Source organism: Muscardinus avellanarius (genome assembly GCF_963383645.1).
Source record: "Muscardinus avellanarius genome assembly, chromosome: 20".
Classification (NCBI taxonomy): Eukaryota; Metazoa; Chordata; class Mammalia; order Rodentia; family Gliridae; genus Muscardinus; species Muscardinus avellanarius.
Genome location: NC_137806.1, coordinates 4,314,289 through 4,330,893, shown reverse-complemented (window position 1 = coordinate 4,330,893; position 16,605 = coordinate 4,314,289). Strand labels below are relative to the sequence as shown.

The 16,605-nt window shown below is 44.7% G+C and overlaps 1 pseudogene across 1 annotated transcript in view; it reads right to left on the bottom strand.

The window, feature by feature from the left end:
• Nucleotides 1-13,209: 13,209 nt before the first annotated feature.
• Nucleotides 13,210-16,605, bottom strand: part of LOC308277727 (large ribosomal subunit protein eL31-like) — a 106,272-nt pseudogene continuing 102,876 nt past the window's right edge. Inside the window, exon 3 of the transcript in view lies at nucleotides 13,210-13,568. The product of the transcript in view is annotated as a large ribosomal subunit protein eL31-like (transcript). The remainder of the gene's footprint in view (nucleotides 13,569-16,605) is intronic.

The window sequence follows — 16,605 nt, the reverse complement described above, 5'->3', positions numbered from 1 at the left end:
GGGCTGGAGTTACACAGCTCCGAGGGGGCTGCTGAAATGTCCGATGAAAGTGAAGGACGAGAGGCGCAGCTCGCTGCTCAGGAAGGAAGATGCGGTTCCGCATCAAGAGGCAGGTTCCCACAGCCTGCCTGGGAAGATCTCCCCAGAGCCTCCTCAGGTCCCAGCTGCGGGACAGGAGAGCGCTTTGTGGGAACTGGGTGTGTGGCTCTACTTACCACGACACAGTAGACTTTTTCCTCTTCTTTTTTGTCTTTTTGTGGTAGTGAGGACTGAACCCAGGAGAGTTCTACCTCTGAGATACACCCCAGTCCTATTGTGAAACAGGGTCTCACTAAGTTGTGAATGGCTTCACTAAGTTGCGGAGGCTGGCTTCGAACCTGCGATCCTCCTGTCTCAGCCTCATTTTTTTTTTTTTTTTTACTTTCCTTTGTGTGTGTATGTATGTGTTACTGGGAAGTGAACTCAGGGGCATTCTACCTCTAGAGCTATACCCCCAGCCTTTTTTACTTTTCATTTTGAAGCAGGGTCTTGCTAAATTGCTGAAAGCCTCACTAAGTTGCCGAAGCTGGCTCCAAGCCTGGGATCCTCCTGTCTCAGTCTCCCAAATGCTAGGATGACTGGCATGTGTCACCATGCCTGGCAAGTGAATTCTTTTTGCAAAGACAGAAAGTATAATAAAAGTCATTTGTTACTGGGCTGACACATAATTTAGGAAGATGTGAATCCCTGAAGGGATGTTCGCTACCCAGATCAAAATGATAAACGCTCACCCTCTCTCACCATTTCCATTTAATAGAAAGAGAATCTGGAGCTGGGACTGATGCGTGTCTGTAATCCCAGTGACTCGGGAGGCTGAGGCAGGAGGATTGCAAAATTGAGTCCAGCCTGGACAATTCAGTGAGACCCTGTTTCAAAATAAAAAATCAAAAGGGCTGGATATAATCCCAGTATCTAGGAGACTGAGACTGGAAGATATTCAAGTTTAAGGCCAGCCTCAGCAACGTAGCAAGACCACCAGCATAGTAAGACCCTGTTTTTTTTTTTTTTTTTAAAAAGTGCTGTGGGTACAGCTTGGAGGTAGAACACCCCTGGGTCAAATTCCCAAAACCAAAACAAATTAAAAAATAAAACATACACACACACACACCCTGCCTGGGTTGTCGCTCAGTGATAAAGCACACCTGGGTTCAATCTCCAGTATCAAAAGTAAATAAAAACATGAAAAATGTGGTGTGCTAAGTCAACTGGAGGGCTGGCCCTATTAAAAAGCTCCATTGTAGTACCCCCCCCCCATTTGTGGAATGGGATGGAATCCAGGGGCATTCGACCTCTGAGATACACCCCAGCCCTATATTTTTCTTTTTTTTTGTGGTACTAGGGATGGAACCCAGGGGCTTTTTACCTCCAGACTATACTCCTAGACATATTTTATACTTTATTTGGAAACAGGGTCTCACTAAGTTGCTGAGAGCCTCCCTAAGTATTTGAGGCTGGCTTCAAGCCTGCGCGATCCTCCTGTCACAGCCTCCCAAGTACTGGGATTAAAAGCATGTGCCACCACGCCCGGCCCCAGACCTATTTTTTATTCTTTATTGTGAAACAGGGTCTCACTGAGTTGCAAAGGGCCTCACTAAATAGCTGAGGCTGTCCATGACCCATGAGTCTCCTGTCTCAGCCTCACAAATGTTGAGATTACAAATGTATGCCCCCACACCTGGCCTCCCAGCCCGATTTTTTATTCTTTTTTTTTGAAACAGGGTCTCACTAAGTTGCGGGAGGCCTCACAAGTTGCTGAGGCTGGCTGAGAACCTTCGATCCTCCTGTCTCAGCCTCCTAAGTACTGGGATCACAAGTGTGCATGACCATGCCCAGTTTATTGTGAGGTTTTATTCTAAATGGGCTCCTTTGTTCTTTCCCTGAATATGTTGAAAACAATTAAGAATGACAGGGGGCCTGGGAGCACAGGACTATAACCTTGCTCCCAGTGCCATTATAATAGTTATAATGGCACTTGGGAGGCTGAGATGGGAGGATTGAAGGGTTGAACCTAACTGCAGCAACTTAGTCCCTGTTTCAAAATTAAAAATAAAATAAGAGCTGGGCGTGGTGGCGCACGCTTGTAATCCCCGCGCTTGGGAGACTGAGACAGGAGGATCGCACGGGTTTGAAGCCAGCCTCAGCTACTGAGTGAGGCTCTCAGCAACTTAGTCAGACCCTGTTTCAAATAAAATATAAAAAAAAAGGTATGGGAGTATAGCCCGGAGGTAGAAAGCCTTTGGGTTCCACCCCCCAGTATCACAAAAATAAAATAAAATAAAATAAAATAAAATAAAATAAGGCTAGGGATGTTGCTCAGAGGTAGAATGCCCTTGGGTTCAATTCCCAATTCCCAATATCATACACCACACACACACACACACACACACTGTCAAGGTGTCTTGGTTATCATCATAACTATAGTTGTGGTGTGGTCCAGGATATTCTATTACTATAGCATATGACCCTAGACTAAATTTAGTTGATTTTTGGGGGTAGGGGTAGAGGAGATTGAACCTGGGGGTGTTCTGCTTCTGAGCCACAAGCGCTTTCCTTTTTATTGTTTTATTTTGTATTAAGTTTTTGTCCTAGAAATGTGCGAGCATAGTTTATAGTATGCAATATTGAGATCCTGGACTTATTTTTATTGTTTTACTTTATTTTAAGGTCTCAATAAGTTGCTGAGGCTGGCCTCAAACGTGCGACCCTCCTGTCAGCCTTTCAAGGACTGCAGTCATGCACGACCATATTCGCAGATTTTTGTTTGTTTTTTTTTGGTTTTTGAGACAGGGTCTTTCTATGTTGCCCAGGCTGGCCTTGGATTCCTGGGCTCAAGTGATCCTCCTATCTCAGTCTCCTGAGTAGCTGGGGTTTTAGGCACATGTCACTTCCCTTGGCTTGTTGAATTATTGAATGTTGCTTTTCTGACTCTTCCTTTCTGTCAGACTTTCTATGTTCATTATTGCTTTTATTTTTGGTACTGGGAAATTGAACTCAGGGGCATTCTACCTCTGAGCTATGCCCCAATCCTATTTTATTTTATTATTTTATTTTTTTGCGGTACTGGGGATGGGACCCAGGGGCATTCTACCTCTGAGCTACACCCTCAGCCCTATTTTTGATTCTTTATTTTGAAACAGGGTCTCACTGAGTTGCAGAGGGCCTCACTAAGTGGCTGAGGCTGTCCTTGAACCGCGATCCTCCTGTCTCAGCCTCCCAAATGCTGGGATTACAAGCAGGCGCCACCATACCTGACTCTTAAACTTATATTTTAGCCTGGTATGGTGGCACCTGCCTGTAATCCCAGTTCTTGGGAGGCTGAGACAGGAGGATCTCAGGTTAGAAGTCAGCTTCAGCAGTTTAGCAAGACTCTCAACGATCTAGCAAGACCCTGTTTCAAAACAAAAACTAAAAAGGGCTGGGGGTGTAGCTCAGAGGTAGAACAGAATGCCCCTGGGTTCAATCCCCAGTACCATGCAGGAAAAAATAAAAGCAAGCCGGGCGTGATGGTGCACGCTTGTAATCCCTGCGGTTGGGAGGCTGAGACAGGACGATTGCACAAGTTCAAAGCCAGCCTCAGCTACTTAATGAGGCTCTCAGCAACTGAGACCCTGTTTCCAAATAAAAAAGTATAAAATAGGTCTGGGAGTATAGCCCGGAGGTAGAAAGCCTCTGGGTTCCACCCCCAGTACCACACACACACACACACACACACAAAGCAAAAGTTATGTTTTACTTCTTCCTGTCTTTGTACCATTTACCCTGCCGTACACCAACATCATGTTCCCACAGCTGGTAGGAGTCCTGTCTCTGCCCACACCCTTGCAATGGCACCCTGCCCTCCATCAAGGCTGGAGCCACTGCCCCGTCTGGGGGCTGCTTGTGACGGGCTCGGACCCTCAGGGCGCAGAGGGAGCCGCACCGAGGGACCTCGGCTTGATGAGCCCTATTAGTTTTGTGGGTCTCTAGAAATACTGCTGCCTGGTGGAGGAGCTGGGCGAGCCTTCTTGAGGAGAGACCGGGTGGAGAGAGGACAGGGAAGCACAGAATCCCTGTCATTCCGGTTTCTCAGACCTGCGGGGGCAGCCAGTGCCAGCTGCCCCCAGCGACACCACCAACCAACTGCAGCTAGAAGAATTACCCCAGAGGAGGGTGGGAGAACCCCCCCTCCCCGAGCAGATCCAGCCCAAATTGCAGAATTGTGAGCAAATTAACAGGGGGTTGTGTGGACACACTAAGTTTGGGGGTGATTTGTGATGACGCAAAGGACTAGGAAGTTAAAACATACGCACCTGAGCTGTCTCAGGGCACACCTGTAATCTCTATATTAGGGAGGCTGAGACAGGAGGGTTGCAGGTTCAAGGACAGACTCAGCAATTTAGTGAGACTGTCAGCAACCCAGAGAGGACCTATTCCAAAACAAAAGTAAAAAAGGGCTGGAGGTGTAGCTTAGAGGTAGAATTCCCGTTCAATCCCCAGTAACACAGACACACACACACAAGTAATAAACCACTTAAAACAGAAAATAAAAAACTACTCAGTCTCACCTCCAGAGATAGCTATTGCTAATGTTTTATGATAGTAGACTACTTTTTTTTTTTTTTGGCACAGTGGATGTGACCCAGGGGCATTCTACCTTCGAGCTACACCCCCAGCCCTATTTTCGATTCTTTATTTTGAAACAGGGTCTCACTGAGTTGCAAAGGGCCTCACTCAGTAGCTGAAGCTGGCCGTGAACCGCGATCCTCCTGTCTCAGCCTCCGAGTGCTGGGATTACAAGCGCGCCCACCACGCTGGGCTGGAATGCATGTTTTTTCCCTCCTCCCTCCAACATGGATTTAACTCTAATGATTAGGTTAAAAGTCGCCACAGGAGAAAGCGCCCATTTCATTTGAGGTAACTACATAACTTTTTATGGTCACTGACTGGTCATGCTTTGGGGGGAGAGGGTAAGATATGGTCTGTAAGATCAGCAAATTACGCTGCATGGGTTCCACTATTCTGAGACGGCTTTGTGCACCAAGAAAACACGCTCAGTGCATGTAAGCCAGGGGCCAGACAAACACGGACCTGTTGGTAGCCATCGGTGGACATAGCCTGTCAGTTGCTGTGTCTCCCTTCCTCCAGCTCTAGTCCACGTGGCTATTTGTTACGCCCAAGGAATCACGCACACTCTGTCTGACTCATGTATGCTTTGAGGCATTCACGATTTATTGGAACCCCAAAAGCAATGGCGACAGCAAGCAAGCTGCTTTGGCAAGCAGATGGTTTTCATTACATGCAGCCATTAACCCTGCCCTGACTATTTGCTGGAGTGTGTTCAGTTGCAGTGTTTCTTTCGTCTGTTGATGAACTATCATCTCCAAATATGTCACTGAAGTCAGTAACTATTCATTTGCTAATAGAGATCATCAGAAAGATCAGAAGCCTCCTCCCCATAGAATGAGGCAAATGAGAAATTAATTTAAGAAGAAAGAGGGGTTATAGTCATATCAGATTATACCACCTCTTTGGAGCATGTATTAGGATCATGGAACAAAAACACAAAGCTTTTTAAATGACCTGCTAAATATTTTTTGGAGGGTGGGCTACTAAGGATTGAACCCAGAGGCATTCTACCTCCAAGCTACACCCCCAACCCGATTTTATTTCTTATTTGGAAACAGGGTCTCATTAGGTTGCTGAGAGCCTCGCTAAAATTGCTGAGACTGGCTTTGAACCTGTGATCTTCCTGTCTCAGCCTCTTAAGTACTGGGATTTGACTTGTTAAATTTTAAGAGTACTTTTTTTTTGATACTGGGGATGGAACCCAGGGGCCTTCTACCTCCAGGCTCTACTCCCAGACCTAATTTCAGACCTAATTTATATTTTATTTGGAAACAGGGTCTCACTAAGTTGCTGAGAGTCTCATGAAGTAGCTGAGGCTGGCTTTGAACTCGCATGATCCTCTTGTCTCAGCTTCCCAAGTACTGGGGTTACAAGTGTGCACCACCACGTCCAGTTTATAAGAGCACTTCTAATTAAGCACTTCATAATGAAAATCTGAGTTTTATCAAAACAATTAAGATGAATATATATGTATATGTACTTTTATTTTTGTTTGTTTATTTATTTATTGGTACTGAAGATGGAACCCAGGGGCATTCTACTCATTAGCTACATCCCCAGCCCTATTCTATTTCTATTTATTTTATTTTTTTGCAGTACTGGGGATGGAACCCAGGGGCATTGTATCTCTGAGCCACACGCCTGGCCCTATTTTTTATTCTTTATTTGGAAACAGGGTCACTGAGTTGCAAAGGGCCTCATTAAGTAGTAGCTGAAGCTATCCTTGAACTGTGATCCTCCTGTCTCAGACTCTCAAATGCTGGGATGACAAGCGTGTGCCACCAGTGTGCCCGGCTTTTTTTTTTTTTTTTTTTTTTTAAATAGGGTCTTGCTAGGTTTCTGACAGTCTCACCACATTGCTGGGGCTGTCTTTGGGGCTGTCTTTGAGTCTTCGATCCTCCTGTCTTAGCCTCCCAAGGACTGGATTCAGGCATGTGCCATGACACCTGGAGGTAATATATATCATTTTAAATTATTACTTTTTTGGGACAGGGTTGGGCCTTGGCCTCTGGGGCTGAAGCGTCCTCCTGTCACAGCCTTCTCAACAGCTGGAACTACAGGCCCACACCCCTGCACCCAGCTCCAGATAAGTTTTCATTTTACAGATGATTCATGATAAACATTTTAAAAAGATCATCCTGAGGCAGGAGACCAGGATGGCGCTGCCCAGTCCAGCCATGTGGAGTCCGAGATGGCACCCTCCAGACCCCCATAGGAAATCTAGTCCAAAGAGCAGAAATAAAACCTGACTGAGCCAGCCGGGCACGGTGGCGCAGGCTTGTCATCCCAGTACTTGGGAGGCTGAGGCAGGAGGATCGCAGGTTTGCGGCCAGCATCATACTTAGTGAGGACACTGTGCAACTCTGAGGTAGAATGCCCCTGGGCTTCATCCAGTGCCAACCCCCACACCAAAAACAAAAACTCAAACCAAAAACCTAACCGAGCTTCCGTACTGGTGCCCCTGCCTGTTACCGATCCCCTCAAAACCTTCCCACTGCGGTGATATGATCTGTACGGTGATGCCATTCGGGGCTCAGCTGCGAAGCTTTGCTCCCTGGCCTCACCGGTGAATAAAGAGGCCTGCTTTATCCTGCTCTAGCTCTGTTTCTTGTTCTTTCTGGACTAAAGCCTCCTGCAAAAATTCAGTAAATTTAATATAACTTTGGAAATTTTCTTTTTTTGTGTGTGGCACTGGGGATTGGACCCAAGGGTGCTCTATCACTGAGCTATACCTCCAGCCCTTCCCTTCCTATTAATTAATTAATTAATTAAATTATTTGTTGATTTTTGAGCCCAGGGGCATTTTACCTCCAAGCTACAACTCCAGACCTTTTCCTTTTTTCTTTCTTTCCATCTCCCTCCCTTCCTTCCTTCCTTTTTCCCTTCCTCTCTTTCTTTCTTTTTTCATTAGTTATTATTTTTATTGTTAAACTATGGATATAGACTTCTAAAAAATTTCCTTGCAGTTTCATTCCTCTAGTCTGAATTCCATACAATCTCAATATCTATTTTTTTCTAAAATTCTAATCTGATCATATGACTTATTCCATTGCCCCCTGCCTATAGTTTTACATATTTATCAGGAAAAATCCCTCAGTCTTTTTGATTTATGCCTTTTGAGGTATCCTGTAAAGTCTTTGTTTACCCAAGACCAAATCCTAAATGTACTGTGTGTTATTCTAGTACTTGAGAACTTTTCTATGCGTGCATATTTAAACCTTTACTATATCTAAGCCGGGCGTGGCGGCGCATGCTTGTAATTCCAGTGCTTGGGAGGCTGAAACAGGAGGATCACAGGTTTGTAGTCAGCCTCGGCTACTTGGTGAGACCCTTCGATTGCTGCTAAGTATGTCCGGAGTTCTCGCTGCAGTCTGGTGCCCTCCGCCTCTTGCCGTTTGAAGTCCTGGACGTACTCATCTTTTGAAGTCCTGGACGTACTCATCTTTTGAAGTCCTCTTCAAACTGCTCATCTTTTGTCTCACCAGCTTTCCCCAGCTCTGGAGGACCTTCTCCAGGGCGGGTTGAGTCGCTTCTGCACGTTCTTGGCGAAGATGCTGGTCTTGACGTCGGCCATGGCTGCGGGTCGGGGAGCGGAGAGGAGCGGAGAGTGGGGCTGGCGGAGCTTTCTTTCTTTCTTTCTTTCTTTCTTTCTTTCTTTCTTTCTTTCTTTCTTGCTTTCTTGCTTTCTTGCTTTCTTGCTTTCTTGCTTTCTTGCTTTCTTGCTTTCTTTCTTGCTTTCTTGCTTTCTTGCTTTCTTGCTTTCTTGCTTTCTTGCTTGCTTGCTTTCTTTCTTTCTTTCTCCCTTCCTTCCTTCCTTCCTTCCTTTCTTTCTATTTTTATTTTTTGCAGTACTGGGATGGAACCCAGGGGCATTCTACCTCCGAACTACACCCCCCCCCCCTTTTTTATCCTTTACTTTGAAACAGGGTCTCACTGAGTTGTAAAGGGCCTCACTAAGTAGCTGAGGCTGGCCATGAACTGTGATCCTCCTGTCCCAGCTTTCCAAATGCTGGGATTACAAGATTATATTTTCTTTGGAGACAGGGTCTCAATAAGTTTCTGAGGCTGTCCTTGAACCTGCCACTCTCCTCTCTCAGCCCCCAGTACTGGGATTATAGGTGTCTGTCTGTCTGTCCCTGTTGAGCTGTGTCCCCTATTGTCCCTATAATTCCTAACGTGCTGAAACCCAGGAGGGACTCTAAGGTCAAGTCTCTCTTTGGCCTGGGGAGGGCCAGGCAGCTGCACTCGCCGTGCTGTGGGCACAGCTTGCCCTGGGTTAATTCCCAGATCCAGGGAGATCTTTGGCCGGCCACCCTCCAGGGACCAGCTCCATCCTCCTCTCCCGCCCATTCTTTGCACTGTTCCATGCTGGAAGGCCCTTTGCTGACCTGGATTCCTGCATTCAACACTGGATACTGATTTGATGAGTTAAAGTCCTGTCTCTGTTTCACTTTCCAACTACCCAGAAAGGCCCGGAGCCCCTGCCTCGCATGCTGGTGACCCACAGCTGGGAGGCAGTGGCTGATACACTTGCTCTTGCCAAAATAGAAACATGGAGCCTTCCTTGGTGTTTCTGGCCCAGCCCATCTGCAGGTGGATGATTCTGGACTCTCACAGCCTTCACTGAGGATGCTTGGTGAACTTTGGTCTGTTTTTTGGCATCGTGTTTTACTGGCCCAAGAGTTCCCGAATTTCAAAAATTCCCGAGTCCCCTCTGGCATATCTTTAAAACATCTTTCTACTTTGGGACTGATGGGGGAGCTTAAACCAAAAAGCTCGAGACCTGCCTGAAAATAGCACATTTGACCCCCAAATCCTATAATAGTTAGATAACTACATTGCCAAGAACAGCCAGAAGTCCTTTATATTCAAACTTTCTAGTCGGGGGTGGTGGCACACACTTGTAATCCTAGTACTTGGGAGGCTGAGAAAGGAGGATTGTAGGTGTGAAGACAATCTCAGCACGTAGTGAGACTCTCATCAACTAAGTGAGACCCTGTTTCCAAAGAAAAATAATCTAGGGCTGAGGGTGTAGCTCAGAGGTAGAATGCATCTAGGTTTAATCCCCCGTGCCACCACCACAACAATAACAACAACAACAACAACAACAACAATTTATATTCAAACTTTCTCTACTCTGCCCTCTGTAAAAAATTGCTTTCTCTGCCAAGTCCTGTCTGTATTTACATAGTATAAAGAATCAAGGTTTAGGACCCCTGGCCCAACCAGCTAGGGACCTTACTTTCATCCCATTGCCAAGCAGAAAGTAGCTTGAGCGAAAATGGCAGCCTGTTTCTCAATATAAATTTAAAAAATCATCTGGAATGTGGTCACTGTGAAGTCTGGTCGTGAGGTCTGGCTGGTGGAGATGGAGAATAAAGAAACCCGAAGGAAAGGCGAGAAAGCAGGGACAGACGCCCCAAGTCCATTCACATTTCCAACTCTCGCCCAGTGTCACGCCTGCCAATCAAGGAATACACGACTGCTTCTGCTCCCCCCAAAAAGAAGCCCAAGCCTGGAATGAAGTGGGCTTCTGGTTCTCCCTCCCAGGTTTTATCCCTGAATAAAACCTGTTCCTTGCTGTTGAGTGGTGTCTCTTTTATCCCTATAATTCCTAACACTTGGGAGGCTGAGACAGGAGGATTGCAGGTTTGTGGCCAGCCTTAGCTACTTAGACCCTCCACAACTTAGTGAGACCCTGTTTTAAAATAAAGAATAAGGCGGGCGTGGTGGCGCAGGCTTGTAATCCCTGTGCTTGGGAGGCAGAGACAGGAGGATCGTGCAGGTTGGAAGCCAGCCATGCTGGCTTAAGAGACCCTGTTTCCAAATAAAAAAAGTATGAAAATAGGTCTGGGAGTGTAGCCCAGAGGTAGAAGGGTGTCCAGGAACCCCAGTACCACCAAAATAAAATAAATAAATATAAGTCGGGCGTGGTGGTGCATGCTTGTAATCCCTGCGCTTGGGAGGCTGAGACAGGAGGATCACACAGGTTCGAAGCCAACCTCAGCTACTGAGTGAGGCTCTCAGCAATTTAGGGAGACCTTGTTTTCAAATAAAATATAAAATAGGTCTGGGAGTATAGCCTGGAGGTAGAAAGCCTCTGGGTTCCACCCCCAGTACCACCAATAAATAAATAAATAAATAAATAAATAAATAAATAAATAAAATTGGGGTGGGGATATAGCTCAGAGGCATAATGCCCCATCGGTTTTATTCCACTACCCTATGACACACAAATTTATCTATTAGCCATGTATGGTGGCTCATGCCTATAATCCCAGTACTTGGGAGGATGAGACAGGAGAATTGAAGGTTCAAGGCCAGCTTCAGTAATTTAGCAATACTCTTAGGATCACAGTGTTATGTTATTTCAGAACAGGAGATGAGGGCCAAGTGAGGTGGCTCATGCCTGTAATCCCAGTACTTGGGAAACCGAGACAGGAGGATTGCAGGTTCAAGGACAACCTAAGCAAGTACTGAGGCTCTCTGCAACCTAGCCAGACCCTGTTTCAAAATAATAGCCGGGCATGGTGGCGCACGCTTGTAATCCCCGCGCTTGGGAGGCGGAGACAGGAGGATCACGCAGGTTCGAAGCCAGCTGCGCTGGCTTAAGAGACCCTGTTTCAAAAAAAAAAAAAAAAAAAATTGGTCTGGAAGTATAGCCCGGAGGTAGAAAGACTTCCAGGAACTCCAGTACCACTAGGGGGAAATATATATATATATATCTCCAGGCGTGGTGGTGCACACTTGTAATCCCAGCATTTGGGAGGCTGAGAATGGAGGATCCTGGTTCGCAGACAGCCTCAGCTACTTACTTAGGCCTTTCACAACTCAGTGAGACCCAGTTTCAAAATACAAAATTAATAATAGGGCTGGGGGTATTGCTCGGAGGTCGAATGCCCCTGGGTTCCATCCCCAGTACTGCAAATAAAATCAAATAAAATAAGGCCAAGGGTGTAGCTCTGAGGTAGAATGCCCTGGGTCTAATCTCCAGGACCACAAAACAAACAAACAAATCAAAGAAATCCTAATTAAAAAAACAAAACAAAACAAAACTGAGCGTGTAGCTTCACAGTAGAGTAGTAGAATATCCCTGGGTAGTAACAATAGTAACATACTCAGAGCATATCTTAAGTGTGGAGTAAAATAAAATAACATGCTCCACCCAAGTTTTAAGTGAAGTTGGCCGGCAGCTGGTAAGCATCAGCAGCACCTCGGGGTCATTCTTGGGTTCAGAGCACCTTCTACATGCTGATTCACAGACGAGAGTGTGGAGTTTGGCCATATCTCCTCTTCAATTTCTGTATTCTATGTGGGAATGGAAGTGTCAGGTAGCGAGACAGAAACGAGCAGCTCAGGGCAAGGTTGGGACTGATTTGAGCAGAAGTTAAGCAGTTCTCAGGACTGGTGATGCGGGACTACTGGCCGGCTGCAGTAGAGACCTGCAGGGCTGTCAGGGGGCCGAGCTCCCTGCGGTGCCCGGGGCCCACCTAGGCATCCCTGGGAAAGTCTCCAACGTGGTGAGAGCGGCACAGCACCAAGCTGGGGTGCGAGGGGAGACAGTGGCCCTGGAGAAGCAGAGCACAAGGGGAAGCTTTTCAGGTGGAGAATGCTGGCCCTGAGGAAGACTTGCCACCATTTCTTCCATTCCGGAAACGACACATTCCAGGCCCTTTCTTTGAAACATAACCCCTTCATCACAGCCTCACGACCAGCAAATTTGTTGCTGAATTTGTTGGTCAGCTCTATAAACTTTTGGTTGAGTTTGTTGGGTCTTTTAAGTATAGCATCATGTCATCTACAAATAGTGAAAATTTGATTTCTTCTCCTATTTGATTACAAGCGTGCATCACCATGCCTGGCTGATTTCCAAGGTTTTGATCCATCTTGAATTGACTCTTGTGCAGGGTAAGAAAGTGGAGTTTATTTCCCCTTTTCTGCATATGGTTGACCAATTTTGCTGACACCATTTGTTGAAGAGGCTATCTTTTTTTAGTGTATTTTTTTGGCCCCTTTGTAAAAAATCAATTGTCCGTAAGTGTGCAAATTTGTTTCTGAGTCTTCTATTCTTGCCCATTTGTCTATGTGTCTGTTTTTGTGCCAGTACCATGCTGTTTTTGGTATTATGGCTTTGCAGTATAGTTTAAAGTCAAATATTGTGATGCCTCCTGCATGGTTCTTGTTGCTGAGAACTACGTTGGCTATTCTGGGTTTTTTATTGTTCCAAATGAATTTAAGGACTGATTTTTTCAATGTCTGTGAGGAATGACCTTGGTAATTTAATGGGTATTGCATTGAATCAGTAGATCACTTTTGAAAGAGTAGCCATCTTGGTGATATTTATTCTGCCTATCCATGAACATGGAAGATCTTTCTATTTCCTAAGGTCTTCTTTGATTTACTTTTTCAATGTTTTATAATTTTCTTTGTAGAAGTCTTTTACCCCCTTGGTTAAGTTTATTCCTAAGTGTTTTATTTTTTTGTGGGACATTCTGAGGGGAAGTATTTTCTGGATTTCTTTTTTTTTTTTTTTAGCTTTTATAACTTTTATTTGGCTTTCAGTGGTTAGTTCTCATCCACGTTGACTGTCTGCAGATTTTTAAGGTGGTAACGGGAACGTAGGTGACCAAGGTGCAAAGTTTGTTGGGTGAGTCTTCATCCTCATTCCGCTTTCTGGACAATCGCACACGAATCCAATATGGAATGTTCCTTATTCCTTTGGCCCAGACGGCTTTGTTGAGCCTGGTATCAATGCGCACATCTGGAGTCCCCATCTCCTTCATGGCAAATTTCCAGATCTCCTTGAGTGCCCGAGGGGCACGCTTCTTGAAACCCACTCCGTGGATGCGCTTGTGAATATTGATGGTGCACTCCCGTGTCTCCACCTCGTTGATGGCTGAACGGCCCTTCTTCTTTTCGCCACCCTTTTTTTGCGGGAGCCATTTTGCCTGGCCCAAGTTGGAAAAGCTGGATTTCTTTTTCAGTAGATTTGTGGTTGGTATACAGGAAAGCTTCTAATTTTTTAAGACTGATTTTGTATCCAGACACTTTGCTGGATTTATTGATCAGCTCTATAAACTTTTTGATTGAGTTTGTTGGGTCTTTTTAGTATCATGTCATCTACGAATAGTGAAAATTTGATTTCTTCTCCTATTTGTACTTTCTAATTTTTCTTTTCTTGCCTTATTACTCTGGCTAGAGTCTCAAGTACTATATTGAAAAGAAGTGGTAATAATGGACATCCTTGTCTTGTTTCTGTTTTTAGAGGAAATTCTAGCAGTTTTTCCCTATTTAAGATGATGTTGGCTGTGGGCCTACTGTATATAACCTTTATGATTTTGAGATATGTTCTATCCCAATTCTCTGCAGTGCTTTTAGTATAAATGGATGTTGAATTTTGTCTAAGGCCTTTTCGGCATCTATTGATTTTTGTCTTTGGTTCTGCTTATGTGATGGACTTGTTTTTATATATTGAACCAGCCTTGCATACCTAGTATGCAAGGTCATGGTGTATGCTTTTCTTGATGTGGTTTTCAATGTGTGTTGCTAATATTTTGTTTAGTAGTTTTGTGTCTAAGTTAATCAACAACATAGGCTTGTAGTTTTCTTTCCTTGAGCTGTCTTTATATGGTTTTGGTATTAATGTGATGTTGGCTTCATAGACTGTATTTGGAAGAGTCCCATTTCTTTCTATCTCACAAAATAAATTGAGGAGTATTGGGATTAGCTCTTCTATAAAGGTTTTATAAAATTAACTTGGGAACCATCTGGTCCTGGGCTTTTGTTTGGTGGTAGGCTCTTTATTGCTGCTTCAATATCTTTGATTGCTATCAGTTGGTTTAATTTTTCTACAACCTCTTTACTTAGTTTAGGAAGGGTTGTATTTATCTAGAAATTTGTCAGTTTCTTCCAGATTTTCCATTTTGTTAGAGTCTACTTTTTCAAAGTAGCTTCTGATAATCCTCTGGATTTCTACACTGTCTGTGGTAATAATTCGTTTTTCATCTCTTATTATCATAATTTTTCTTTGAGGGTCTGGGGATGGAACCCAGAGGCATTTGACCTCCGAGCTACATCCCCTGCCCTATTTTTTTATTCTTTATTTTGAAACAGGGTCTCACATAATTTGGATGATTCTCTCTTTTGTTTGGTTAAGTTGGCTAGTGGTTTATCTATCTTGTTATTTATTTATTTATTTATTTTTTGTGGTACTGGGGGTAGAACCCAGGGGCTTTCTACCTCTGGGCTATACTCCCTGACCTATTTTCTATTTTATTTGGAAACAAGGTCTCACTAAGTTGCAGAGGGCCTCACTAAGTAGCTGATGCTGGCTGCAAACCTGAAATCCTCCTGTCTCAGCCTCCCAGGTACTGGGATTACAAGTGTGCACCACCATGCCTAGCTCTATTTTATTTTTTAATTTTTAAATAGGATCTCACTAAGTTGTGGAGGGTCTTGGTAAGTTGCCAAGGCTGGTCTTGAACATATGATTCTCCTGTCTTAACCCCCAACTACTAAGCTTACAAACATGTGCCACTATACTGGGCTTTGTGCTTACTTCTTTGTATTCTCTGTTTGAAATCATCCTCTAGGAAAAGAGCAAGAATGGAGTAAGAGATAAATACTCTATAACAATGATTTTTAGCTATCATCTCATAATAGAAAGGGCATAGTAAGGAGCTGGGCATGGTGGTACACACTTGTAATCCCAGCATTCGGGAGGCTGAGACAGGAGGATCGTGATTCATGGATAGCCCCAGCTACTTAGTGAGGCCCTCTGCAATTTAGTGAGACCCTGTTTCAAAATAAAGAATAAAAAATAGGGCAGGGGTGTAGCTCAGAGGTCGAATACCCCTGGATCTATCCCCAGACCCCCCCCCCACAAAAAAAAAAAACCCAAAGAAAAAGAAAAGAAAAAAAAAAAGAAATGGCTTAGTAAGAACTCCTTACTAAGTAATCAAGAAAACTGACTCAAAGAAATTATGATTGCCCAAGTCAGTCAGCCAGCGAGGGATGACCTTTAAGAGTGACCGGAAGCAAGGTCTGGAGTTTGACCACTGGGTTCAAGTTTGGGCTTCTCATGCTATTAGCTGCATAGCCTGGAAAATTTGTTTTGTTTCTCTGGGATTAGGTTTTCTTTTAGCAAATCAGAAGGTAAGTGGCAGGTGTGGTAGCACATGGCTGTAATCCCAGTACTTGGGAGGCTGAGACAGGAGGTTCCCAGGTTGGGCCAGCCTTGGCAGCTTAACAAGGTCCTTAGCAACTTAGTGAGATCCTGTTTCAATATTAAAAGCAAGGGAAAAAAAGGCTGGGGTGTAGCGTGGAGGTAGAATACCCTTGGGTTCAATCCCTAGTAAAAACAAAACAACACAAGCCAAGAGTATTTAATGCCTAGAATATCTGTGAGGCCGGGCGTGGTGGCGCTTGCTTGTAATCCCCGCGCTTGGGAGGCAGAGACAGGAGGATCGCGCAGGTTCGAAGCCAGCTGTGCGCGCTGGCTTAGGAGACCCTGTTTCCAAATAAAAATGTAAAAATAGGTCTGGGAGTGTATCCCGGAGGTAGAAGGGCTTCCAGGAACCCCAGTACCACCAAAAGAAAAAAAATATATATATCTGTGAGAATTTAAGGAGCTGCTCCTTATGGCATGTTCAGGAGCTGATTAGGAAGATACCTTCTTTGTAGTAAACCTCCAATGCTAAAGCAGTGGCTACATTATTCTTATTTTAATTTTTATTTTTTGTGGTACCGGAGAATGGACTAGAACTTAATGGTCCAAATACCCATCAGAGGTTTCTTCCTCTACACATATAATCATAGATCACATTCAAATATTTATCCTGGCTTGGAAACAACTGATGGCTATGAACACACACAACCAACATGGCGGCACGGGCCTGGTATGATGGTTCTCACCTGTAATTCCAGTACTTGGAAGGCTGAGACAGGAGGATTGCAGGTTCA